Source organism: Pseudorca crassidens, chromosome 4, assembly GCF_039906515.1.
Source record: "Pseudorca crassidens isolate mPseCra1 chromosome 4, mPseCra1.hap1, whole genome shotgun sequence".
Lineage (NCBI taxonomy): Eukaryota > Metazoa > Chordata > Mammalia > Artiodactyla > Delphinidae > Pseudorca > Pseudorca crassidens.
In genome coordinates this window covers 85451159-85478921 of record NC_090299.1, presented here as the reverse complement: position 1 = coordinate 85478921, position 27763 = coordinate 85451159, and the positions used below count along the sequence as shown (strand labels likewise).

General features: G+C 35.9%; 1 long non-coding RNA gene across 3 annotated transcripts in view; it reads right to left on the bottom strand.

The window, feature by feature from the left end:
• LOC137223768 (uncharacterized) overlaps positions 1-27763 on the bottom strand; it is a 198501-nt gene that overhangs the window by 131312 nt on the left and 39426 nt on the right. Inside the window, exon 4 of one of the 3 annotated variants that reach the window (XR_010943057.1) lies at positions 25459-25654. The exons of the other annotated variants lie outside the window; for them this stretch is intronic. This is a non-coding gene — a long non-coding RNA (uncharacterized lncRNA). The remainder of the gene's footprint in view (positions 1-25458; positions 25655-27763) is intronic. 3 annotated transcript variants of the gene reach the window in all.

Here is a 27763-nt window from a genome sequence, read left to right as displayed (position 1 = left end):
TCAAAGCACAAATTGCACCATACAAAATTGAACAGACAAGGAAGATATTGTTCAAGGCTTTTGCAACAGGGTAGATGGTTGAATATGAATGTGAAATGGTGAATCTAGAGTACAAACTCAGTTCCTGTGAATCTAAATCACACTCTCTTTGCTGTTCACCATGTCAATAAAGTGCCGTTTCCACTCCCTTCGGAGGAACTAGAAAACTGCCAGGAGCTCTGCTTAGCAAAGGATAGAATGACTCCACTAAGAATGATAGAGGCTTAGTAATAAAAGCATAATTTCTTTGTCTGTTTCTGTTCTGCAGCCGAGCCAAAGGAAAAGTGATAACACATGTTGTGCTTAAGTTTAAATCCTGTTATATGAATAATGAAGCAAAATTTTGGGATAGGATCGAAACCATTTTACATCAGAAGCTAAAGGGCAAAACTGGGTCTTTATGTATAGATTCTTCTTCATTTAGATTTTCAGGTAAGCTTTTTATGTATGGTACAGAATGATTTTCATCTTTTAATTTGAATATGGTGTTTTGCTGTACAAATGAAAACAATACTTCTCTCTTTAAATATCATTTCATACATAATGGTAATTATTTTTAACCACTGTTAAAGTAATCAAGGTCTCTGTTAATCAATTTTTTGATATAGAATCATCCTTGTATTCTTGAAATTAAACTTTATTTAATGATAGATTTTTTTCAAATAAAGCAATCATGGTCCCAAATAACATTTCTTTGCAAAACAAGGCAGCCTTAAGCTCGAACACTTATGGTTTGTTCTGTGGGTCATGATTTCTCTCTCAGTTCTTTTGGATGTCTTAAGAATCTAGACTCCCAAATTCAAGAACTGAGTTTTAATATCTTTAACATCAAACTTATTTCTTGATAGGCCTTTAATGGATTTCATCTCTCTCTTATATCCAATCTAATTCTTATTATTGGTCACATAACAATATTGTGAAAGATGGCTTCTAAAAGATAGTGACACATGTCCTCCATTCCCAGGATAATCAGTGTCTCCCTGATCTTGATAAATGTATAGCCAATGCCTGGCACATCTAAGCTAGGCTATCAGTTCTCTGCTACAACAAATTTGATCAAGGGCAGAAAAGTATCCTACCCCTACAGGAAGGACTAAAGGACTAAAGGTTTATGAAAAAAAAAATCTAGTCCAAGTGTTCATTTGTCTGGAACATCAAAAGGATCAAAAAGCAAAACCTGAACGTGCTTCTCCTGGATAAAAATCCATCATGTTGTTGAAATGTGACTCTCCTCGGGTTATATTAGACGCTTTGTCTTAGAACCTTCCTTCTCACACAGCTACGTGTGATTACCTTAAAAAAACACGGAGAAATAAAGCAGTTCTCTGATTTACAGAGAATCAACCACCAAAGATATATTTTTGGAAACTCATCTGCTAAAACCATGAACTCACATAGTAAAGAAACAGCATTATATTCCTGGTATTCCTCCAAACTTTAAGAACATTATGTAGGATCCCAGGAAAACAGACTTTCTGGGAGGTATTTCCTAGGTTTATGGTTTTCCTCAGTAGTTTTATTTATTATAATGCCATCCAACAAGTTTATGGAGAGCAGTGACTGATAAGTGTAATACTCTTAAGTACATGCAGTGCTTTGGTAATGTCTTAGCCTCTACCTGTTCCCTAGAAACTCCTTATCTCTCCTCCTTCACTTCTCATCAGAAGCTAGACGTCTCATGAAACTGACTGGGCATTCACAGGTGCAAGATCAAACTCAGAAGCCGACTGGGCCAGGCCTCCAAAACCACAATGAAGTGAGTTAACACAAAGCTCACATTTAAGACAGCTCTTAAAGAGATTATGAACCTTCGTTAGTCAACACATAAATGGGTCTCTGGCTTAGGGATTTATGAAAGCTTATTTAGGTAGCCAAGGTTGCTGTCACAGCATCTTATTGAATAGCCTGACCTTCTTATGCTGCCTGGTTAGTTTGGTTGCTTAGCGCCTGCTCCTAAGTATGTCAAGGTTGTGGATTTCATTTTCATACAAGCTGCTAACATAGAGGAAAAAGACATCACTGGCCAGTGCTATTAGTTACAATGAATGCCTGAATACAATACCAGTGTTCCCATATGATTATGCCTAGAAAGAGGGCATATAGAATAATGATATGCATAAACTGTGTATCATTGGTGCATAATAGAGATGTTCCAGATGCATAGAAGAGAAGTTTCATTAGAACAAAAGCCACCTAGGACTTTAGAGCTTAATTCCCTTACAGACCCCCAACTGAGGAAGGCTGATGGCAAGTTTGGCACATGTACGCTGCTAGTAGGCACTGCTATCCCCAGATTTAAGATGCAAAGAGTGCTTCAATTATTAAGACCTGTGAACATAACATGCAATTTAATTTTCCACTCACTCTTGAATTCCAGGGAAATGACACTGCTACTATCTTCCTAGGTACTAGCAATCAGTATTTACAGTGTATTCTTCGGTGAGAGATAAGTATTTTCTCCATCAATTCTAAACTTACTAGATCAGAGAATTTTCAAATTGACTACCAGGCATAAAGCCTAGAAAAAACATTGATGGAATAGTTTTCCTCTGCCCATAATAGAATATTTTCCAGAAAAATCTCTCAAATGGCAAATTTCTTAACCTAATACCATTGAGTTCAGTGGTGAAAGTTTTTATGCATTCCCAAACCCCTGAATTTATATTCACTTATACTTTATCCTTAAACAATATCACATTATTTTAAAAATAGAGATGATAACCTCAATAGTTAAGATTAGTTAACACAATCAATACTTTATAAATTATTTCCTTTATAAATTATAAGATCATGCTTACATGATCTTGTTATTTTATAGCTTAACAGGCAGAACATACATGTGATACTTAATGTTTATGCAAACTTTAATGCAAAAAAACCCAGAACATACATGTGATACTTAATGTTGTGCAAACTTTAATGCAAAAAAAGAAAGAAAAGAACAAGTAAAGCAATGCAAGTGATATCCCACCAAACAAGTTGACCTCACAGCATGATGCACTTGACTGTCACTGCCGTAAACTATCAAGCCAGCAGCTAAGAAGAAAATGTAATGCTAGACTAGATCTACCAACTACACAACTGCAAGGATGACCACATGGTGTTTCTCTCCTGGAAGCTTTGGAAGGAAAAATCTAAGTCATTCTTTGTAAAAACAAAGAAATGCCTCATAAGCTGAAGTGAGGGTTTTAATGAAATGCCTTATAAAGTTGAATGCTCATAACTTTAATGGGCATACTTAAGGATATGACTGTACCTTGTTTTAAAAAATATTTATTATTTCCTACAGAAAAATGCCTTGTACCTGCTGCTACACTTAATCATTTACTGATTAAGCATGAAAAATAGTTTAAATACTTATGCTAAATCATAACTGGTTAAAGTAAAAACTCAAATTATGTGACAGTAATAGAAATTCATACACAAGGATGACGGTCCTGACCCACTGTTAAGGGTTTCACAAGAAAAGGAATGAAGCTCTGGCCTAGCACTCATTTGTGTGTCGCTGGGCAACACTGAGATATAAATGATGCTAGTAGAACACAGCTTTTTCATGTGACTTGATCCTGAGACACTGCATGGCTTCATTTGCACCATGTTTTAACCAACTTTAACCAATCATTCTTTGATAACTTCTAGAGGACATTTTGTTACAGTATACTGTTTCCCAGAGACATGTTCTCTTTCTTTAAGTATTTTTCAAATGCAAGCTTGAAATATATATATTATTGAATGATACAGCTATTAGACACAGTCCAGATACTTTAAGAGAATTTAAAAATTATTAATAGTCATTGCATTAAAGGACTTGCTATCAATAGGGCACACAACACATACTGTCACAGAATTATCTGTAAAACAAGAATGTTCTTCCAAATGAATAATCCTTATTTTCTAATCTCTATAAAAGGAAAAACATTATAATTTATATTGGTTATTTTTGATAGACAGGCACTAATTTTAAATGCTTAACACTAAGACACTCCATGTAGTGGGCCAATTCAGTTACTTGCCTGGACTACCTGCTACATCCATGTAGAATGACTGAGACTCGATCAAAATAGGCTTAGTAGACCAGACCCCAACAGATTTTATTTAGTGGAGTTCTAGATTCATCTTGCCAATTTAGATCCAGGATACCTGAAATGAATCCTGAACTTTTTTTTTTTAACATCTTTATTGGAGTATAATTGCTTTACAATGGTGTGTTAGTTTCTGCTTTATAACAAAGTGAATCAGCTATACATATACATATATCCCCATATCTCCTCCCTCTTGCATCTCCCTCCCACCCTCCCTATCCCACCCCTCTAGGTGTTCACAAAGCACAGAGCTGATATCCCTGTGTTATGCAGCTTCTTCTCACTAGGTATTTATTTTACATTTGGTAGTGTATATATGTCCATGTCACACTCTCACTTTGTCCCACCTTACCCTTCCCACTCCCCATGCCCTGAAGTCCATTCTCAATGTCTGCATCATTATTCCTGTCCTGCCCTTAGGTTCTTCAGAACCTTTTTTTTTTTCTTAGATTCCATATATATGTGTTAGCATATGGTATTTGTTGTTCTCTTTCTGACTTACTTCACTCTGTATAACAAACTCTAGGTCCATCCACCTGACTACAAACAACTCAATTTCATTTCTTTTTATGGCTGAGTAATATTCCATAGTATATATGTGCCAAATCTTCTTTATCCATTCATCTGTTAATGGACACTTAGGTTGCTTCCATGTCCTGGCTATTGTAAGTAGTGCTGCAATGAACATTGTGGTACATGACTCTTCTTGAATTATGGTTTTCTCAGGGTATATGCCAAGTAGTGGGACTGCTGGGTCATATGGTAGTTCTATTTTTAGTTTTTTAGGAACCTCCATACTGTTCTCCATAGTGGCTGTATCAATTTGCATTCCCACCAACAGTGCAAGAGGGTTCTCTTTTCTCCACACCCTCTCCAGGATTTGTTTGTAGATTTTTTGATGATGGCCATTCTGACCACTGTGAGATCATATCTCATTGTAGTTTTGATTTGCATTTCTCTAATGATTGGTGATGTTGAGCATCCTTTCATGTGTTTGTTGGCAACCTGTATATCTTCTTTGGAGAAATGTGTATTTAGGTCTTCTGCCCAGTTTTGGATTGGGTTTTTGTTTTTTTGATATTGAGCTCCATGAGCTGCTTGTAAATTTTGGAGATTAATACTTGGTCAGTTGCTTCATTTGCAAATATTTTCTCCCATTCTGAGGGTTGTCTTTTTGTCTTGTTTATGTTTTCCTTTGCTGTGCAAAAGCTTTTAAGTTTCATTAGGTCCCATTTGTTTACTTTTGGTTTTCCTTCCATTTCTCTAGGAGGTGGGTCAAAAAGGATCTTGCTGTGATTTATGTCATAGAATGTTCTGCCTATGATTTCCTCTAAGATCAGGAACAAGACAAGGATGTCCACTCTCAGCACTATTATTCAACATAGTTTTGGAAGTCCTAGCCACAGCAAACAAAGAAGAAAAAGAAATAAAAGGAATCCAAACTGGAAAAGAAGAAGTAAAACTGTCACTGTTTGCAGATGACATGATACTATACATAGAGGATCCTAAAGATGCCACCAGAAAATTACTAGAGCTAATCAATAAATTTGATAAAGTTGCAGGATACAAAATTAATGCACAGAAATCTCTTGCATTCATATACACTAATGAAGAAAAATCTGAAAGTGAAATTAAGAAAACACTCCCATTTACCATTGCAACAAAAAGAATAAAATATCTAGGAATAAACCTACCTAGGGAGGAAAAAGACCTGTATGCAGAAAATTTTAAGACACTGATGAAAGAATTTAAAGATGATACAAACAGATGGAGACATATACCATGTTCTTGGAATGGAAGAATCAATATTGTGAAAATGACTATACTACCCAAAGCAATCTACAGATTCAATGCAATCCCTATCAAATTACCAATGGCATTTTTTATGGAACTAGAACAAAAAATCTTAAAATTTGTATGGAGACACAAAAGACCCCGAATAGCCAAAGCAGTCTTGAGGGAAAAAAATGGAGCTAGAGGAATCAGGCTCCCTGACTTCAGACTATACTACAAAGGTACATTAATCAAGACAATATGGTACTGGCACAAAAACAGAAACATAGATCAATGGAACAAGATAGAAAGCCCAGAGATAAACCCACTCACCTATGGTCAACTAATCTATGACAAAGGAGGCAACAGTATACAATGGAGAAAAGACAGTCCTTCAATAAGTGGTGCTGAGAAAACTGGGCAGCTACATGTAAAAGATTGAAATTAGAACACTCCCTAACACCATACACAAAAATCAACACAAAATGGATCAGAGACCTAAATTTAAGACCGGACACTATAAAACTCTTAGAGGAAAACATAGGAAGAACACTCTTTGACATAAATCACAGCAAGATCTTTTTTGATCCACATCCTAGAGTAATGGAAATAAAAATAAACAAATGTGACCTAATGAAATTTCAAAGCTTTTGCACAGCAAAGGGAACCATAAACAAGATAAAAAGACAAACCTCAGAATGGGAGAAAATACTTGCAAACGAATCAACGGACAAATGATTAATCTCCAAAATATATAAACAGCTCATGCAGCTCTATATTAAAAAAACAAACAACCCAATCCAAAAATGGGTAGAAGACCTAAATAGACATTTCTCCATAGTAGACATACACAAGGCCAAGAAGCACATGAAAAGTTGCTCAACATCACTAATTATTAGAGAAATGCAAATCAAAACTACAATGAGGTATCACCTCACACCAGTTAGAATGGGTATTGTCAGAAAATCTACAAACAACAAATGCTGGAGAGGGTGTGGAGAAAAGGGAACCCTCTTGCACTGTTGGTGGGAATGTAAATTGATACAGCCACTATGGAGGACAGTATGGAGGTTCCTTAAAAAACTAAAAATAGAATTACCAGAGCTTCAAGATAGTGGAAGAGTAAGACGCGGAGATCAACTTCCTCCCCACAGATACATCAGAAATACATCTACACTTGGAATTGCTCCTATAGAACACCTACTGAACACTGCCAGAAGACTTCAGACCTCCCAAAAGGCAAGAAACTCCCCACGTACCTGGCTAGGGCAAAAGAAAAAACAGAGACAAAAGAATAGGGACAGGACCTGCACCAGTGGGAGGGAGCTGTGAAGGAGGAAAGGTTTCCACACACTAGAAGCCCCTTCACAGGCGCAGACTGCAGGTGGCAGAGGGGGGAAGCTTCAGAGCCACAGAGCAGAGTGTAGCAACAGGGGTGCGGAGGGCAAAGTGGAGAGATTCCCACACAGAGGAGAGGATCGGTGCCGACCGGCACTCACCAGCCCGAGAGGCTTGTCTGCTCACCCGCCGGGGCCGGGGCTGTCACAAAGAAAGAAAACTACAGGCCAATATCACTGATGAACATAGATGCAAAATTCCTCAACAAAATGCTGGCAAACAGAATCCAACAGCACATTAAAAGGATCAGACACCATGATCAACTGGGGTTTATTCATGGAATGCAAGGATTCTTCAATATACACAAATCAATCAATGTGATACACAATATTAACAAATTGAAGGAGAAAAGCCATATGATCATCTCAATTGATGCAGAGAAAGCTTTCAACAAAATTCAACACCCATTTATGATAAAAACCCTGCAGAAAGTAGACATAGAGGGAACTTTTATTAACGTAATAAAGGCCATATATGACAAACCCACAGCCAACATCATCCTCAATGGTGAAAAACTGAAACCATTTCCAATAAGATCAGGAACAAGACAAGGTTGCCCACTGTCACCACTATTATTCAACACAGTTTTGGAAGTCTTAGCCACAGCAATCAGAGAAGAAAAGGAAATAAAAGGAATCCAAATCGGAAAAGAAGAAGTAAAGCTGTCACTGCAGATGACATGATACTATACATAGAGAATCCTAAAGATGCTACCAGAAAAGTACTAGAGCTAATCAATGAATTTGTAAAGTAGCAGGATACAAAATTAATGCACAGAAATCTCTGGCATTCCTATACACTAATGATGAAAATCTGAAATCAAGATAACACTCCCATTTACCATTGCAACAAAAAGAATAAAATATCTAGGAATAAATCTACCTAAGGAGACAAAAGACCTATATGCAGAAAATTATAAGACACTGATGAAAGAAATTAAAGATGATGCAAATAGATGAAGAGGTATACCATGTTCTTGGATTGGAAGAATCAACATTGTGAAAAAGACTCTACTACCCAAAGCAATCTACAGATTTAATGCAATCCCTATCAAACTACCAATGGCATTCTTCACAGAACTAGAACAAAAAATTTCACAATTTGTATGGAAACACAAAAGACCCCGAATAGCCAAAGCAATCTGGAGAATGAAAAATGGAGCTGGAGGAATCAGGCTCCCCGACTTCAGACTATACTGCAAAGTTACAGTAATCAAGAGAGTATGGTAGTGGCACAAAAACAGAAATAAAGATCAATGGAACAGGATAGGAAGCCCAGATATAAACCCATGCGCATATGGTCACCTTATCTTTGATAAAGGAGGCAAGAATATACAGGGGAGAAAAGACAGACTCTTCAATAAGTGGTGCTGGGAAAACTGGACAGGTACATGTAAAAGTATGAAATTAGAACACTCCCTAACCCCACACACAAATGTAAACTCAAAATGGATTAAAGACCTAAATGTAAGGCCAGACACTATGAAACTCTTAGAGGAAAACATAGGCAGCACACTCTATGACATAAATCAGAGCAAGATCCTTTTTGACCCACCTCCTAGAGAAATGGAAATAAAAACAAAAATAAACAAATGGGACCTAATGAAACTTAAAAGCTTTTGCACAGCAAAGGAAACCATAAACAAGATCAAAAGACAACCCTCAGAATGGGAGAAAATATTTGCAAATGACAAAGGATTAATCACCAAAATTTACAAGTAGCTCATGCAGCTCAACTCAACAAAACAAACAACCCAATCCAATAATGGGCAGAAGACCTAAATACACATTTCTGCAAAGAAGATATACAGATTGCCAACAAACACATGAAAGAATGCTCAACATCATTAATCATTAGAGAAATGCAACTAAAAACTACAATGAGATATCATTTCACACCAGTCAGAATGGCCATCATCAAAAAAATCTAGAAACAATAAATGCTGGAGAGGGTGTGGAGAAAAGGGAACACTCTTGCACTTTTGGTGGGAATGTAAATTGATACAGCCATTATGGAGAACATTATGGAGGTTCCTTAAAAAACCAAAAATAGAACTGCCATATGACCCAGGAATCCCACTACTGGGCATATACCCTGAGAAAACCATAATTCAAAAAGATCATGTACCAAAAGTTTCATTGCAGCTCTATTTACAATAGCCAGGACATGGAAGCAACCTAAGTGTCCATCAACAGATGAATGGATAAAGAAGATGTGGCACGTATATACAATGGAATATTACTCAGCCTTAAAAAGAACCGTAATTGAGTTATTTGTAGTGAGGTGGATGGACCTAGAGTCTGTCATACAGAGTGAAGTAAGTCAGAAAGAGAAAAACAAATACCGTATGCTAACACATATATATAGAATCTAAGAAAAAAAAAAGGTCATGAAGAACATAGGGGCAAGACAGGAATAAAGACAGAGACCTACTAGAGAATGGACTTGAGGATATGGGAGGGGGAAGGGTAAGCTGTGACAAAGTGAGAGAATGGTATGGACATATATACACTACCAAACGTAAAATAGATAGCTAGTGGGAAGCAGCCGGATAGCACAGGGAGATCAGCTCGGTGCTGTGTGACCACCTAGAGGGGTGGGATATGGAGGGTGGGAGGGAGGGAACTGCAAGAGAGAAGAGATATGGGAAAATATGTATATGTATAACTGATTCACTTTGTTATAAAGCAGAAACTAACACACCATTGTACAGCAATTATACTCCAATAAAGATGTTAAAAAATAATAATAATAATAAAATTAAATTAAAAAAGACATAGACGTAGAGAATGGACTTGAGAACACGGGAAGGGGTAGGGTAAGATGAGATGAAATGAGAGAGTGGCATGGACATATATACACTACCAAATGTAAAATAGATGGCTAGTGGGAAGCAGCCGCACAGCACAGGGTGATCAGCTTGGTGCTTTGTGACCACCTAGAGAGGTGGGATAGGGAGGGTGGGAGGGAGATACAAGAGGGAGGAAATATGGGGATATATGTATATGTATAACTGATTCACTTTGTTATACAGCAGAAACTAACACACCACTGTAAAGCAATTATACTCCAATAAAGATGTTAAATTAAAAATAATTTATAAAAGGAAGGACACACAAACTTCCAGAGCAGTGACTCAGTCAAAAACAATGACAGCTTAAGTCATTTCCCCATTCGTGGTACCTGTCTTCCACCTAACCAAGTGATAGTTACTGTATTAAGCTTTGAAATAATACAACTATTAAATGTAAGTTCTAGCTCAAAAACATTTCTTCTCTTTAGAAAGTCATGCATTGCTAATGCACATATGTGGAATCTTAAAAAACGGTACTGATGAACCTAGTGGCAGGGCAGGAATAAAGACGCAGATGTAGAGAACAGAATTGAGGACACTGGGTGAGAAGGGGAAGCTGGGACGAAGTAAGAGAGTAGCATTGACATATGTACTCTACCAAATGTAAAATAGGTAGCTAGTGGGAAGCAGCCGCATAGCACAGGGAGATCAGCTCGGTGCTTTGTGACCACCTAGAGGGGTGGGATAGGGAGGGTGAGAGGGAGGCTGAAGAGGGAGGGGATAAGGGGATATATGTACACATATAAGTGATTCACTTTGTTGTACAACAGAAACTAACACAACATTGTAAAGCAATTATACTCCAATAAAGATGTATTAAAAAATACAAAAGTAAATTAGGTACTGAGGCCATATCAGAATAAAGCTGTAACTTTTGTAGTGTTAATCATACCTTAAAAAAAAAAAAAGTCATGCATCAGTTAAGAAAACCTCAAAGGAAGAAGAAAGTCTGTGAACAAAGTAGGGTTTCTAAATAATTAGTTTTTAAGATATAGGAATTAACATTTTTCCAGTAGAGTCATAGTAGTTTAATTATTTCCCAAAATCTTGATATGGTTTGATACATTTTACCAACCACACAAAGCTCAAAATCAAACTCTACTGATATCATGTTGAATAAAAATTAGCCTCTGGAAAGCAGACATAAAGGATTAGACAGAAATATGCCATCAGTTTAAGTAGGTGTGGCACATATTTACTCCTAGTCCTTCTGACTGCTGAATTGCTCCTGCCTTTTTGTTCAGACAGGTTGACTTTCTGGTAAAGGATTCTTTTGTCTCTCTGATTTTTTGTGCAACCTAATACAAGAGTGTGTAATTGTAATTGGCATACATAACTGGATACTCCCTCCTGGATTTATAGAAATCCAAGAACATAATAAAAATGAACCTACTTTGACATTTACAGTATTTAAGTTATAGAGTAACTGGTGATTTCTTTTTGAAGAGAAACTCATAAGTCGAAATGGCTACTGGATTTACAGTTCTCTGCATCTGAAACTTGGGACATAATTGTAATTCACTTACCCTCTCCTCACACACTTTGCACATGAATTAAACAGGTTTGCCATTCTCCATAGATGTGGGGCCCATACCAAAATTATCAGGAGTAAATCTCACTCTATAATATTCCCTAGATGTCTAGGAATGAGTAGACAATGTTGAAGTGTACCCTCTTCTTAAAATATATTTTTATCCAAAATGAATGAGAAATGGAATGGCATGCTTAATTGAATGTTCTGAATAATTGAAATTTACTGCACAAAATGTATTTATTTTTAAATGAGCAAAATGCACACAACACCGAGAAATGCACTAACTATAAAATTTATGTACTCTCTCCTAACTACAAGCATTATTTGTTCTGGTATGTAGTTATTTGAGTGTCTTAATCTGTTTCCTCAAAAGCAGAGCCTGAGACAGAGACTTGCATTCAGTAGTTGATTTGAGAAAGAGTAAAGGACAGAAATAGTAAAATGGGGAGAGGAAGTTGGTCATCACTAGCGGCAACTCTAGTTCCATCTGGTAGGACCTTACTAATTGTATTTCAGAACTGTGTTCCCCTGTGACTAAAGGGGGAAGCATTTGTCCATCAGCTCTCAGCCAATTCTGGCTCCAACAGTTACCTCCCACATCTCCTATTGTCCATCTTGGAATGTCCGGTGGGTTCCTTCTAGCAGAAAGTGAGAAGTCCTAGGTGCTGACTTGAGAAGGGCATTTGTTACTCTTGAGTAGAGAAGATCCAGATCTGTGTGGACTAGGTCACCATACTGTGACTGGGATAAGATGGGCCAAGAGTATTTAAAATGGCATTAAAAAGTGTCAAATGCATTTAGTATCTGGTGGTTTGTATTCAAGATGCGGTGAAAGATTACCATTTTTCATATATTTTAGTACTTTCTAGAACCCAGACCTCTTTTTTAAATATCTTGTGATGGGGAACTTGAGAGTCTTTTTAGAAACAGAATAATAAATACTAAGATTTTATTACTCTCTATGCTAATCTATGAACATAGAAATTACATAGTCAGGATTGAATAAAATGATTATGCCTAAAGAATAATGTGTTCTCCAAAACCAAATAATTAATATGAATTAATATTAAAACAAAATGTGTTCATAAATGTAACTATTTCCCTTTTCTTCCCCCTTGACTTTTAGACATTGCAATGCCAACAGCAGAAAATCCTCTCAATACATGTAAGTTCACTAATAAAGAGTTATTTTCTAGTAAGAAATTCCTTAGATGGAAAAAAAAAACCAACCCTCCACTTGAGAGTCAATGTGGTATCCGTAAAGGTGTAATGGGAACCTTTCTTCTGGAAACTCGTATGAAGGTGACTGTAGATGGTCTTTGACTGATATCATGGATTTAAAATGAGGAACACATTATCTCATGCCATGATGGCAGAGGGGATCTAAGGACTGCAATGATAATTAAGAACTTAGACTCTAAAACTAGCTACACATTAGTTTTGAGCCCCAGATCTAGCACTTCCTAACTGGATGAATTTACACAGGTTATTTAACTTCTCAAACCTTCCGTTCCAAGCTATTGTGATGATAAAAGAAGGTACAAGTAAAGTACTTAAAAGAGTATATGCTCATGATAAGCACTCAAAAGATGTCAGCCCTTTGCATTTTCTACTCTGCCGATGAAAACTTCAGGCCTAGGAACTCACTGTGGAATTCTGATCCTAGAAGCCAAGTTTAAGTCAGCTGCCTTACATGCAAGCAGCTGCTTGCTGGCCAAGGCATTCTGTTTCTACTCTCCCACTAGCCGCTTTGGGAAATGTGATCCCCAAGGTTGCTAGAACCTGGAGCACACTGTCAGGAGAAGCACTCCTCTTATCTGAGGTTGATTGGAGCAACTGGATTAGAGGAATTGCTCTCCAGAGCCAGGTGACACCGACCCCAATGGCTCTTGCTATCCCTCAGTCACATCACGGTTATTTCTGAGCAACCTGGCCAAAACTTAAACACAAATCTGTATTAGATTGTTTTTCTCTGTGATATATTTTGACTGAACAACGCTTAAGCAACTAATAAGACGTTTTTAAGTCAATTATTCCAGTTAAAATCTTCAGTGCTGATATGATCAAAATCCACAATTAGGAATTTGTCAGGTTGGTAGAGAAAGGTAGTCAACACAGAAATAAAAGCAGTGGTAAGAAAGAGATTAGCCAATATGTCCATCCCCCCATCTGGGACACTAAACAAACATCCAGACCAGTATCCTGAATTTGCCTTGGTTTATCTGAGATTTTAATTTAAATAAGAAGGGAGAAGGGAGAGGTAGGCAAGAAAAATCGAACAGTGTTGAAGAGAATAGAGTTCGGCATGTGACGTAAAGTATATTAAAGTGCAGTAATAGGATAAACAACAAGGTCCTACTGTATAGCACAAGGAACTATATTCAATATCATGTGATAAACCATAATGGAAAAGAATATGAAAAAGAATATATATATATATATATATATATATATATATAAAACTGAGTCACTTTGCTGTACAGCAGAAATTAACACAACATTGTAAATCAACTATACTTTGATAAAAAATTTTTTTTAATGCAGTAATAGCTGATGGAGTAGAAGTTAGAAATGTAGCGAGACTGTAAGAGCTTGGTAGATTATCTGATTTTTCGGTAAGTATCACCCAGAGAGTCTTCATTTTATTCCTTAAATCCTTGAAATTTGTCAGATGACCTCTTTCGACATAACAAAAGCTCTAAGGTGCCAGGTAAGATTTTGGCAGAGGTAATAACAAGGTAGTACTGCAGAGGTGGTGGCTAAAAGCTTAACAGACATAACAATCATGAGTAAATAAAAACTCAGAATAAAGATTGGTGCATGGATATAAATTAGATTAAAATTCTGAGTAACAGCAGAAACAGAGAAGTACAGTCACCCAGGGGAGGTTCTCCTAGCCCACAGATTATCATCTTTGTTTTTACATTCCTCTGAAGGAAGTTGAGTAAAAGCCAACTTCCTTTAGGAGTTGTCCAAACAGGAAGATCAGGAAGAACGCTTATATCTTCACATTCTGCATTATTTTCTTTATCCTCTGTAGCGTTCCTGATAAGGGAGTGGATAGAAAGAGGGAAAGAAAAGGGAGTCACACTTAGTGAGTCAGTGTGAGTGCTGTCTCATTCAAATTCAGTGATGTTTATCAAGAGGATGCCTTAACAACTGAAGTTTGGGTTTCATCAAAGAGAACAGTCTAGAATCAGAAGCAATATACAAACTTAGGGATTTCAAAGGGCTAGTGAAGGTTTTTTAAAAGTCTACATGTCCCTCCCCTGTGCTTCTAATCCTTTCCACCCTCAGGAGAGAATACCTCAAGATACATCTTGTCACATATAACAAACAACATCTCTGTGAAGCAATTGACCATCTAACCTTTCCAATTAATTTAAATATTCTCATTCTTGATACAAACATCTTTCTTTAATTCAGAGTTTCTCAACCCTAACTACTGCTTTGGGCCAGATAATTCTTTGTTTCAGGGACAGTCCCATGCATTATAGAATTTTTAGCAGGATTACTGGCCTCTACCCACTAGATACCAGTAGCCCAATACTGCCCCCCTCCCAGTTATGACAACCAAAAATGTCTCCAGATATTGCCAAATTACTCCTGGGGATGGGAGGTGGTATGCAAAATTGACACTGACTGAGACCACTACCTTAATCTACGCCCACTGCATTGATTTTGGCAAATTTTATTCACTCTCCAAATTCTTAGGAACAAACCTAATACAGAAGAGGGTTTTGCAGTCAAATATTTTTATTTTAAGATGTCTCATGGATTACACTATATAGACTTCATTTCTACAAACATTTGAGAACTTGTTTGCGCTCCTTTTATGTGATGCGTTCTCTCCAGTAGGTTCTGGAGATACCTTTTTATTTAAAGATACGATTCTTGCCCTCTAAAAATATTTATTAGTGAGGCTGACGATCTCTAGCAAAAGGTACCATAAACTGTTAAGGGACAAGCTCAGTGCTTTAGTTGGAGTAAGACGAGATAGTCACGAGAATCAGAGAGAGGGTCAGATGGATAGAATAATAATGAAGTTACACTATTACTGTAGATTTGCTTTAAAGACTTAAGAGTCTAGCAGTTTCTCTGGATCTAAATTGACACTAAAGCACAGTCCTGATACAGAGAAGCATATAACTTTGGGAAAAGTGTTGGCTATCTTCATGTGTTTTTCCTTTTATCCAAGTATTGTTTGTTGTAACTTGAATGCAAATACATTTCTGTCTACTCTGTCTCTCATCAATATCTCATTCACATTGACATTCATTCACACTTTCTTATGAATGTTTAATAGCAATTATTGCTTTAAACAACTGTTCACAAAATTAAAAAGCACACATTTCCCCATGCAACTTTGTAATTTGTTATGCAATTATCTTCCAAATTTAAACATTTAATTCCACCTACCTCTTTCAACAGGTCATAGCAAGGCCGAACCACGCACAAAAAGATGTATGTGAGTGATGAGGATGGGGGAGGAAGATGTCAATCTATTTTGAATGAATTCTCAGGAAATCTCATGTCATTAGTAAATTAGTCCTGACTTTTCCAAGACTGTGTTTTTTCTCAGTTAAAAGTTAACAGTGACCCATATTATAGGAAGGTTGTTTACTATAGGAATGCATGCATAAGTGGTATCAATATTATATGCTAATGACTCGATTTTGAAAAGGCTGAGGACAGCACACAATAACTCCCGAAGGGGAATGGCCCTGGCAAGCTAGCCTTCAACAGAACAATGTCCACCAATGTGGAGCCACTCTGATTAGTAACAGCTGGCTTGTCACTGCTGCTCACTGTTTCTTAAAGTAAGCTCTGGACCACTTAAAGGCCTCAAATTCACTCAAGTACCTAAAAGTCTGGTACATATCTTTCAAGAATATAGTCATACAACTATGCTTCCAGCTGTACAATATTGTGAGGTATAGCTCAAAATTACTCAATGAATTATCAGTAATATATATATATATATATATATATATATATATATATATATATATTCAGACTAGAGCAGGGTTGTCAACAGTGGCACTACTTTTTGGACCAAATAATTCTTTGTGGTGGGGGACTAGCCTGTGCATTATAGCATGTTTAGGAGCATCCTTGTCCTCTAAACACCAAATGTCAGTGTCTAGAGGACAAGACTGACAACCAAAAGTGTCTCTAGACATTAGCAAATGTCTCTTGGAAGACAAAATAGCTCTCAGTTGAGAATCACTAAGCTAAATCTACTTAATCAATTTTATAAGGAAATTATAAATCCCAAATTGAATATGGGTCTTCTATTCCTTTCTCATCATTATTACATTTGGTCATATTTACTTAATCATAAGTATTTGAATCCATCCTGCATCCTCCCATATATGTTATATCTCTACTTGAAATGATTATTTCTTTAAAGGATATATTATTACACCAAAAGTTTACTTTTTTTATACCTAAAAGTTTTTTACCCTTTTGTTTGATGGTTCATTTCACTAATTTCTGTTGGTTCTATATAGCACTTATTGTTTTTATATGTAAACAAAAATCCCTCCCAAACTTGAGAGTTTTAAAATGTTCCGGCAGTACTACTTTCAGTGCTTAATGTACAACCCTTGATTAACAAGTAATAGTAAAAGTCGGAAATATTTTCTATTTATAGTTTTTAATGCATATAAAAGAGGATTTAAAAAAAAAGAGGATTTAGACTATTTCCTTAATTTCTACAAGTTCACTCTGTCCCATATTCTTGCCCACTTTTTATTTAATCTTATTATCTTGTGTTATTATATTTATCTTTCTAAATCCCCTTGAGTCTTTTCTGTACAAAAAAGAATAAAATGTAGTTTACATGAATTATCCTTTAAAATAGAGCTTATTGAGTTATTCCAAGTCTATTCATGTTATCATTATTTTAACTTTTTTCTTACATATAGCTTTGCTTTTGTATGCTTATATGCACTATGAGAATTCAAAACTTATCCAGTTCTTTAAAAAATATAAGATATTAATTCCTACAACTCCAATATACAGGACTTTTAATAAATAAATTCATTTTCTTTAGCGCCAGGGATCCCAAAGAATGGAATGTTAGTTTGAGGCTTCTTTTAAGTGATCCACAAATACAGCAAAGTGTCAAGGATATTATAATTCATGAAAACTACCACTACACCAGCAGCATACGATAATGACATTGCTCTTGTGCATCTGTCTTCACCAGTATTATACACAAGCAACATCCGAAGAGCATGTCTTCCAGAAGCTTCTTATGCATTCCCACCCAGTTCCGATGTGGTGGTCACTGGATAGGGAACATTAAAGTCTGATGGTGAGTTCCTAACCTTCCATCGTTACATGGTTTGAGTTTTAGGAGTCAAAAAAAATACTCAGAATTACAATTAAACCTGAGAAATACTCTCTCTCTCTGGGTCATTTTAAAGGAGGTAATGTGCAATGGGTTGAAAATCATCCTCAACAACATTCATATAGAAACTACAATTTCATAGAACTGTTTACCTTAATTTCCCTTAAGAATGGCAGTTTTTACAGAAATGATTATTTGAATAAGTAATTCATTTTCCTCCATTTCATTTATTCATTCACTCATTCAATAAACATTTATTTTGATTACGACCTTTATTCCAAGTACTGTCCTAGGTCGTTTGGATATATTAATGAATAAAATAGGCAAATATTCCTGCCCTTACAAAGCTTACATTCTTAGCAAAGAAAGACAGACAATAATCACGAGATACAATAAATAAGTAGATTACATAGCATATTTTATGCAGGTAAGTACCATAGCAAAAGTAAGAACTACAAGGGGATTTGGACATTTGTGATAGGGTAAAATGAGTAGCTCTCTGTGACAAAGCAATACTTGAGCAAAGACCATTTAAACCATGACCCTAATAATGTAAAGATTTAGTGGCTGTTTGTGTTCATAATGCATTTGAAAGCAGAAAAAAATAAACCACAAAATTCCAAGACTCAGAATTGTAGTCACAAACAGTAGAAAATCTAAAAATGATCATAAAATGTATATTTCTGGAATATGAATTTTTTGTTTTGTTTTCTAAACCATACAGGTAATAAATATAAACTTCCAAAACAATTCAAAAGTAAAAACGATCCCATCACACATGGATGGACACACTAAGTATTTCTAAATATGATGATTTTTAACAATAGCTTGGTGTATTCATAACATTACTTCTTTGTTATTAAGAAAGCACACAAATACAAGTTTAATTAAAACATGTTTTACATTGATTTGGAAATTTTACATAGTGTTAGATACTAATAACCTAGCCAGAGAGATTAATATTGACTTTAGCAAATGTTATATATATATTTTTTCCTTTAGGAACAAATCCTAATATACTCCAGAAAGGATTAGTGAAGATTATAGATAATAAGGCCTGCAACAGTAAAGTGGTATATGGTGGTGCAATCAAACCCGGAATGTTGTGTGCCCGGTTCCTGAAGGGAAGTGTGGATGCCTGCCAGGTAAATCTGCTTATTCCATTTTCAAAAAGGTTTTTTTCATATGTTTTTTAATTTCCAATTAACCTGTTCAATTGTCTCAAAAGACTGATAATTTTTAAAGATTTACGTTAGCCAAAGTACCTGATTAAAATTATATTGCTATCTGATAGGTCTCATTAAAGTACTATAGAGCTAAAGCACCCTTATTGTTATAAGAAGCTTTGAATGGGAGTGGGGATGAGACTCAACTTGGAATAAGCAATGAAGAGATGAAATTGAACATTGGTGACTTTAGTTCAACTGGCCCTCTTTGACTGGGAATCACAACTGGGTCCAACAACAAACCTATGAATCATGGAGCTTTCTTGATTTAGGGTGGCTCCAACATCCTAAATGTTTTATTTATTTGACAAACCTTATATAGCATCTTCATGCCCATCCTAGAACTACTAAAGTATTACTGTAAGTTATCTAAGCAGGCAGAATCAGTGATAAATCCAGAAGGACCCTTATTTTATTCATTCAATTCAATTTACTCATTATTCTTGTACTCTAGGAGCTAGAAGACATGCAAACAAGCACTTGTAATACATAATTATCATTTCTTATTACAGATTCCCATTTCGCAACTGTCCCATTAAACCTATTCTTCAAAGTCATGACAAACTTAAATTCTTGTTTCTCTCAATTTTCTCGCAGTCCATCACTCTCAAACCCATGACTCTCTTCTAAATTTGTGCAGCCTAGAGCCCATGTTTTATTATTTCAACCACTCTATTGACAGCCCCTCAATGATTTCACCATCTTCTAATTCCCCCACACCCATCCTAATCTCCAAACACATAGCAATCTATTTACCTTATTTGCTTTTACATGCGATCTCCTGAGCACAGCTAAAGCCTTGTGTCATGTAGTTACAGCTGGGTCCTTAACACACTGTAGAATCCTTTAATGCATCTTTTATGGTGCTATGTCAAACTTTTATTATGTTCTTTGAATGTATCCCACCACGCCCTTATATTCCTTAGCAAATGACATTTCCTACTACTAACTAGAAAAAAAAAAATGACAGCAACTACTCCTTTAATTTCTTTCCTTCCTGATTGAATAGTAGAAGAAACTTGTTCATCCTCAGCTTAGAAGGTAAGGATAAGTACAAATATAAATCTATTAGGAAGAAAAGAAAAGCTAATCTCTTACATTGTGTTCTTTATCCACTCTGTTTTCATCTACACAGGTATTTGAACTTTTCATTAATTTTGAACTTTTCCCATACTTTCCAAACTTCCACTCTAATACAGTCTTCCACATATTCTGCAAACATTATTAGATCTCTCCTTTAATATATCCTACTCTGTCTTTCTTATTCCCTTCTTGGTCAAATCTTTAAAGAATAGTTTACAACAATGTTTCACATTCTCAATTTATTCACTCACTGACCCATTGCTTGCAGACGTTTGCTCTACTAGTCCACTGAAAGTATTCTAGCCAAGATTACTAATGATTTTCTAACTGCCAGATTCAATACACGCAGAGTGTCAGATGAACTAGAAGCAAGAAAGCTAGAGATAGTGGGCTCTATTAAAATATTTTGCCTGTGAAAGGTAATAAGGGCTTCAACTAAGACACAGTAAGAATGAAAAGACCATAAGACAGTTGAGTGACCAGGACTGTGAGACTGATTAGATACGAGGAAGAAGAAAATGGAGTTATACCTGCTAACTCTATATTATTCCCTGAGCAACTGGAGAGAGGGTATATAGGAGAAAGAGCAGGTTTAAGGAGGGTAAAAGTTCAGTTTGGGGTTTGCTAAATTTGAGATGCCTGTGGAATATCCAGGTACATATGTCCATTATATCATTGTAAATAAAAACCTTGAGCTCAGGAAAGAGTTTGTCTAGAGATATATACCTAAAAGTCATTGTCATCTGGGTGGTAGTTAAATTCATGAGTATGGATACAATAGCTCAGATAAAGTATATAAAATAAGAAGCAGCTAAGTAACAGAACTCAGGTATACATGCTTTTAAAGGGCTAACAGTAAGAGATAAGAAAGATCAGAAAGACAGAAAAGCATAAAAAATTGGTCTCACGGGGGTCCAGGGATCAGAAAAAAAGGGGATGGTTAGTGACACATGACATCAAGAGGTCAAGTAAGATAAGTGCTGGAAAGTGTCTATCAAATTCAACAATTGCTTATTGGTAAAGTTTGGAAAGGTGCACTGGTGGAAAAACCATTTAGAAGTAAGCTGAGTAAAAGATTTTTAGTTTGCCATAGTCTCGTTTATGTTTGCTTTTATTGCCCTTGCCTGAGGAGACATATCCAAAACAATATTGCTAAGATCAATGTCAAAGAGGTTACCGCCTATGTTTTCTTCTAGGAGTTTTATGGTTTCAGGTCTTACATTTAAGTCTTTAACCCATTTTGAGTTTATTTTTGTATATAGTGTAAGAAAATGGTTCAGCTTCATTCTTTTGCATGTAGCTGTCCAGTTTCCACAGAACCATTTATTAAAGAGACTGTCTTTTCCCCATTGCATACTATTCTTGCCACATGAAAAGATGCTCAACATCAGTAATCATTAGAGAAATGCAAATCAAAACCGTAATGAGATATCACCTCACACCTGTCATAATGGCAATTAAGAAAAAGACAAGAAACAAGTGATGGAGAGAATGTGAAGACAAGGAAACCCTTGTGCACTGTTGGTGGGAATGTAAATTGGTGCAGCCATTTTGGAAAACAGTATGGAGGTTCCTCAAAAACTTAAAAATAGAACTACCATATGACATGGAAGCAACATAAGTGTCCATCAATAGGTGAATAGATAAAGAAGATGTGGTGTACACACACACACACACACACACACACACACACACTGGAATATTATTCAGCCATAAAAAAGAATGAAATCTTGCCATTTGCAGCAACATGGATGGACCTGAAGGGTATTGTGCTAAGTGTAATAAGCCAGACAGAACAACAATTACCATATGATTTCACTTATATGTGGAATCTGAAAAACAAAACAAAACAGAAGCAGACTTATAGGAACAGAGAACAATCTGGTGGTTACCAGAGGGGAGGGGGTGGGGGAACAGATGAAATAGGTGAAGGAGATTAAGAGATACAAAATTCCAACTATAAAATAAATAAGGTTGTAATGTACACATAGGAAATGTAGTCAATAATATTGTAACAACTTTGTACGGTGCCAGATGGTACCTGGACTTACAGTAGTGATCATTTCATAATGTATAAAAAATCAAATCACTATGTTATACACCTGAAACATATAATACTGTATGTTAATCATAATTTAATTTTAAAATAAAAAAAGAAGTAAGTGGAGAATGGAATGAGAAACTGGAAACTTCAGTATAGACTACTACTTCAAGTCACTTAGCTATGAGAGAAAGATAATTAGGGCAATAGAGGAGGTCTTAAAATCCAGAAAGTTTGTCATTTTTCACGCAGGCAAGACCAAAAACAAACGAACAAAAAATGTATATGCCTGGAGAGAAATGACAGTGGAGGAAATGAAGACATATTAGGAAAAAACAAATACACAAAGCAATTATTCATAGAACAAGGTCCTTGATTCAAAGAACAGATGGGGGGATTAACCTTGGAAAGAACCAAATACATCCATTTGTCTGAAAAGGAGAGTAAATACAGATGTAGGCTGATGTAGTTGAGCTGGGAAATCAAAAGGGCCTTCCGAGTGTATAAACAATCCCCTGCCGAATCACATGGACTCCACAAGATCCCAATATTGGTGGGTTTTTGGCTAGTGAGTTGCAATAATACAGACTATAAAAATTTTTCAGGAAAATCTGTCTACTTGTTTTCTTTCTAGTCTTTGTACCAACGCTAATCCCTTCTTTATTTATGGCTTCCTCACCTTGAGTCACGCACAACAGCATGATAATCGTTGATAGATCCCTTGATGTATGCTGATGACTGTTGATTTGTCCCTATTTCTCTTTCATGTGAAAGTGAGGTAGAAGACAGTTCTCACATATACACATACAATAGTAAAATTATCCTCAGACACATGGGCTATATTTCATTATTAGGCTTAAATACACTATGTCAATAACACCATATTACATGTCTCCAATCTCTTAAAATTCCTCAACAATACAAATTATCAAACAGAATAAATAATATGAAAATGTTGCTTCTACTTTACTTTCCTTTTGCCCATATAGAAAAATTCTAGATGATGGCATATATATCTATAAAATTCACTGTTATGCCTCATGCCAACTTGCCAAATAAGCAGATCAGTTGGCTTTTATCTGGAACACGATTTCATCAGGGTGCTTTCCGAGACTGCAGTCCACCACTATCTCTATAGCAGTTTTCCCTTCTCTTTTCATCACTGACATTCCTACAGCTACCAATAATAGCCTTCATTATGATATAATTTTTTTCAAGGACCCAAAGAATAATTGCATTAATAATAGTAGCTAATATTCATAGACCACTTACTATGTGCCAGGCACACTTTACATGTATTATTACATTGAACTCTCACCATAGTCCTGTGAGGATTGTCCCCTTGTAAACTTAATTTTATAAATAAGGAAACTGAGGTAAGGAGAAGTCAAGATCAGAGAGTTTATAATTAGCTGAGCTGGGATTCAAAATCGGACAACTGAATTCCAGAGCCCACACTTATAACAACTATGCTATGTTATGTAATATAGTTGTAACTAAGTATCTGCCTAACATAGTATTCTAAAATGAAATATTTGTCATAAAATTTTGGGATGAGTTAATAGAGTGTGTTTATTATTTGATTGGTTTTAAAATATTTTGATATACCTTGAGTTATAAATATAGCAGAATTAATATTTCTATATTTTTATTGTCTAGAAATTAAGAATAAACAAAAAACTGTATGCATTTTGGCCAGAATTCTTTGGTTGCAAGTGACAGAAACTCAATTAATAGTAGCTTAAGTGAAAAGAAGAAATATATTGACTCATTTAATTAAAAATATAAGGATCTACAAACGGCAGAGTTGAGGCTAGATCCAGGAGCTCAAACAATGTCTTGATCTCTAGCCACATCTTAACTTTCCTCTCCTCTGTCTTCATTCATGGCCAGATACTACCTACTAAGGTGGTAAAGACAGGCCTATTGGCTCTAGACTTAGATTTTCCTTAGTGGTAGGCTAACAGTCCCTCAAAAACAGAGCCCTCCTACCCATTGCCTTGAGTAAAGAAAAAAGTCCTGAGATGCCTATGATTGGCCCAGGGAACCACTCATGGTGGAGGAGGTGGGGCCTTTTACTGATAGCTTCTCAGGTCAGGGAAGGGCTTTTCCAGAAAAAGAATGCTGGTAGACCAAAAAAAAAAAGTTGTTCATTATCCAGTGGAAAATGTACTATCTTCTGAATCAATATAATGTTATTCAAAATCATATTACTTCACAACAGAGATTCTATGTTTTCGTGTGTTTATTGTCTTAATCAGATTTTCCATAAAACAATGTCACACTATGCATATCTTGATATCTTGGAAAAAAGCAAGATGGACTAATACTTTAAGGCATAGTACTCCTCTTTATCTAATTTCCTTGTGTATAGCAGGTATATAAAATTCCTGTGGGGGGAAAAAGTACAAAACACTCAATATTTATGTTTAGAAAATAATTTGACATGAAAACAGCTACATTGTTAGCACATTTAAGAAGTATGCCAGTTCCAAATAAGGATGGTTTAAGTGAACTAATCTGCATGATAGTATACTATGTGATCATAGACTCTCTTTCCCTCTCTACAAGAGAGACAAAACAATAGGTAATGTCAATGATAATGGTGCCTCCCCATCTGGCACCAGTGTCTTAACTACTGAGTCTCTTCAGATTCAGGCATTTCTTCTATAAATAGTATCTGGCAAGAGTTCATGATGAGAACTTCGAAATAATAGTGAAAACTCAATACACTGAATATAAATAAATTATTACCAAGTTTATTAAATAGGTAAGTTCAATATTACACAGATAACACTACAAGTAAGTACTGTTTGTTGAAGTGCACTTTTTCTTTCTGGCCATATCTACACCGTATTACTCCATCCTTCAAGACACTGTGCATAGGTAAAGCCCAGACTTCTTAGTATATAATATAGATTTTCCTGATCTGATGGCTGCTTCATCTTTTCCACTCCTGTTCTCAGATTCCCTTTTCCAGCCACATTGAATATCCTAACATTGTATTTGAGCATGTTGTTCCAGCTTCTGAGAATGCCCTCCCCATCCACCTACTTCATCCCCCAATCACCTTTTTGCCTTTGTCATAAGTTCTCTTTCTCTTTCTTTCTCCTTTCCTTCCTTCCTTCATTTCTTTTTCTTCCTTTCTTTTTTCTTTCTCTTTCTCTTTTCTTCCTTTCTTTCTTTCTTTTGTTATCTTCCTTTACTTCCTTTTTCTTACTTTGATGGACTAATACATATTGGAAGAAGTTTCAACCAAGCTGAATCTTGGAAAGAGAAAGGGAAAGAAATAGAACAGAAAGATACAATGAAGCTTTTATGCGTCAGTTTTTCTTTCCCTAAATGTAGAAGGCAAGGGAAAAATATACCTCAGTGTAATCAGATTTTACCGTGAACATTTTTTCCTTTATTCTTTAGGTTGCTGACCCACATATAATAGCTTTTCAGATTTATAAAATCTATGCAATGGTTACCTTGTTTTGTTTTGTCTCAAGCATATGGCCTCGATCAGATTAACTGGCATGATATATATGCAAAGTCTTTTGAGTTTTTCAGAATAATAAATTGTTATAATCAAGACTGTTTGATTTTAAGGAGCCTACTATAGCTAATGCAGTAGGTACAAAATTTATGTTCACAAGTTTCAGATGTGAAAAAAAATGCCTTCAATATTCTATATAAAATCAAAATAGCTTCAAGTTCAACAAATATATTTTAATGTATTGTGAACTTCTAGATTAAAACACTATTATTTTTAATGTTATGAACATTTTCATTGTAATACAGTTTAAATTATTTGGAAGTTCTAGTGGGAATTTTAATTTTTCTTTATTCTATTTGACATCAATTCTTATTTATAGTTGATCTTTATTATTTGCAAATATATCTATTTGCTAAAATTTCTTTCAAACCCCAAAATCATATTCATAGTGATTTTGTGATTATTCCCAGGCATGTACATGCACAGAATAGGGAAATACTTGAGTTGCCCATGGTGCAATTTCCCAGCCAAGGATGAAAAAGGCAATGCTCTGCCTCCTTGTTTCAGCTCTCATATTCCAAGCTAGCATCCTTTTCATGTTTATTTAGTACCACATTTTTCATGGTATGTATAGTACCATGTTTGTGCTTTTTGTTGGTGATTTCACTGTTAAAACGGCCCCCCAAGCATACTGCTGAAGTCCTGTCCAGTGTTCCTAAGCACAAGAAGGCTGTGATGTGCCTTATGGAGAAAATGGATGTGTTATATGGGCCTTGTCAGGCAAAAGTGATAGTGCTATGCCCATGAGTTCAATGTCAATGACTCAAAACCATGGTATACCCAGAAAAAGGAAGAGGAAATTTTCTGATCTGTACATGAGGCTGCTTCGGAGAGTGCTAAGGTGAAATCTATAGTTTGTGATGAAACCACAGAAAACATGCACAAGTGGTGAAATTTGTGGATTCATGAGATGAGGGCTAATTTTTTAGAGTAGAGTGGACAGCACTGTTATGAGACTGAAAGCCAAAGAAACTTATGGTTACCGGTTTGCACATTTTGAAAGGTGATATAGTGTGAAAAATGTCACACTTGCAGGTGAGGTAATTTCTGCAAATCAGGCATTGCATCTTGGGAAGAATTTTTTAATGAAGTATAGTTGATTTACAATATTATATTACAGAATTTTAAAAATATCTGCTCTGTGTTATACAGGAAAAGGGTTATGTGGAGGAGCAGGTGTTCAACACTGATGAGTTTGGGCTTGTTTTACAAAGACATTGGCAAATGAATCTGTATGATGCAAATGATGTTTTTGGCTTGGAGAAACCTAACCCTGTATCTTCACGAGGAGCAACGGTTCAGTATTCACTAACTCAGAATTCATGGCAACTCTGTAGAACAGAATTACCACAAATAATGAGTAGCATGAACTGTATACTTATGCTATATTTCTGCTTAAAAATGCATTGTTACATTTTTCTAAAAAACACATGCCTCTTGATTTCTGATTCATCTATTCCTCCCACTAATTTTTCTAAAGCAGTTTATTTCAGGACCAAAATAATCCATTTGAAAATATTTATAGATCCTTCAGAAAGGCACTTAAGAAGCCAGATTTCATGTCCTGCAGTATAATATTTCATCCAAGTCTAGAAGTATTGAGAAAAGCCAGTATTTCTGGGCATGTGGTAACAACCAAAGGGGAACCCAGGTAAGCAACTGGTCTAAGCTGCTCAAGACCCAGGAGCCAGCACAGCAGGAACTGAGGAGGCACATAAGGTAAATCCAGTCCTCTTGTCTAATCTTCTGTAGTACCAAATAGGTTCCTTCAGGGCCTGGTTGATGCCATATTCACGTTTTGGCTCCGGACGCGCAGGCTCAGCGGCCATGGCTC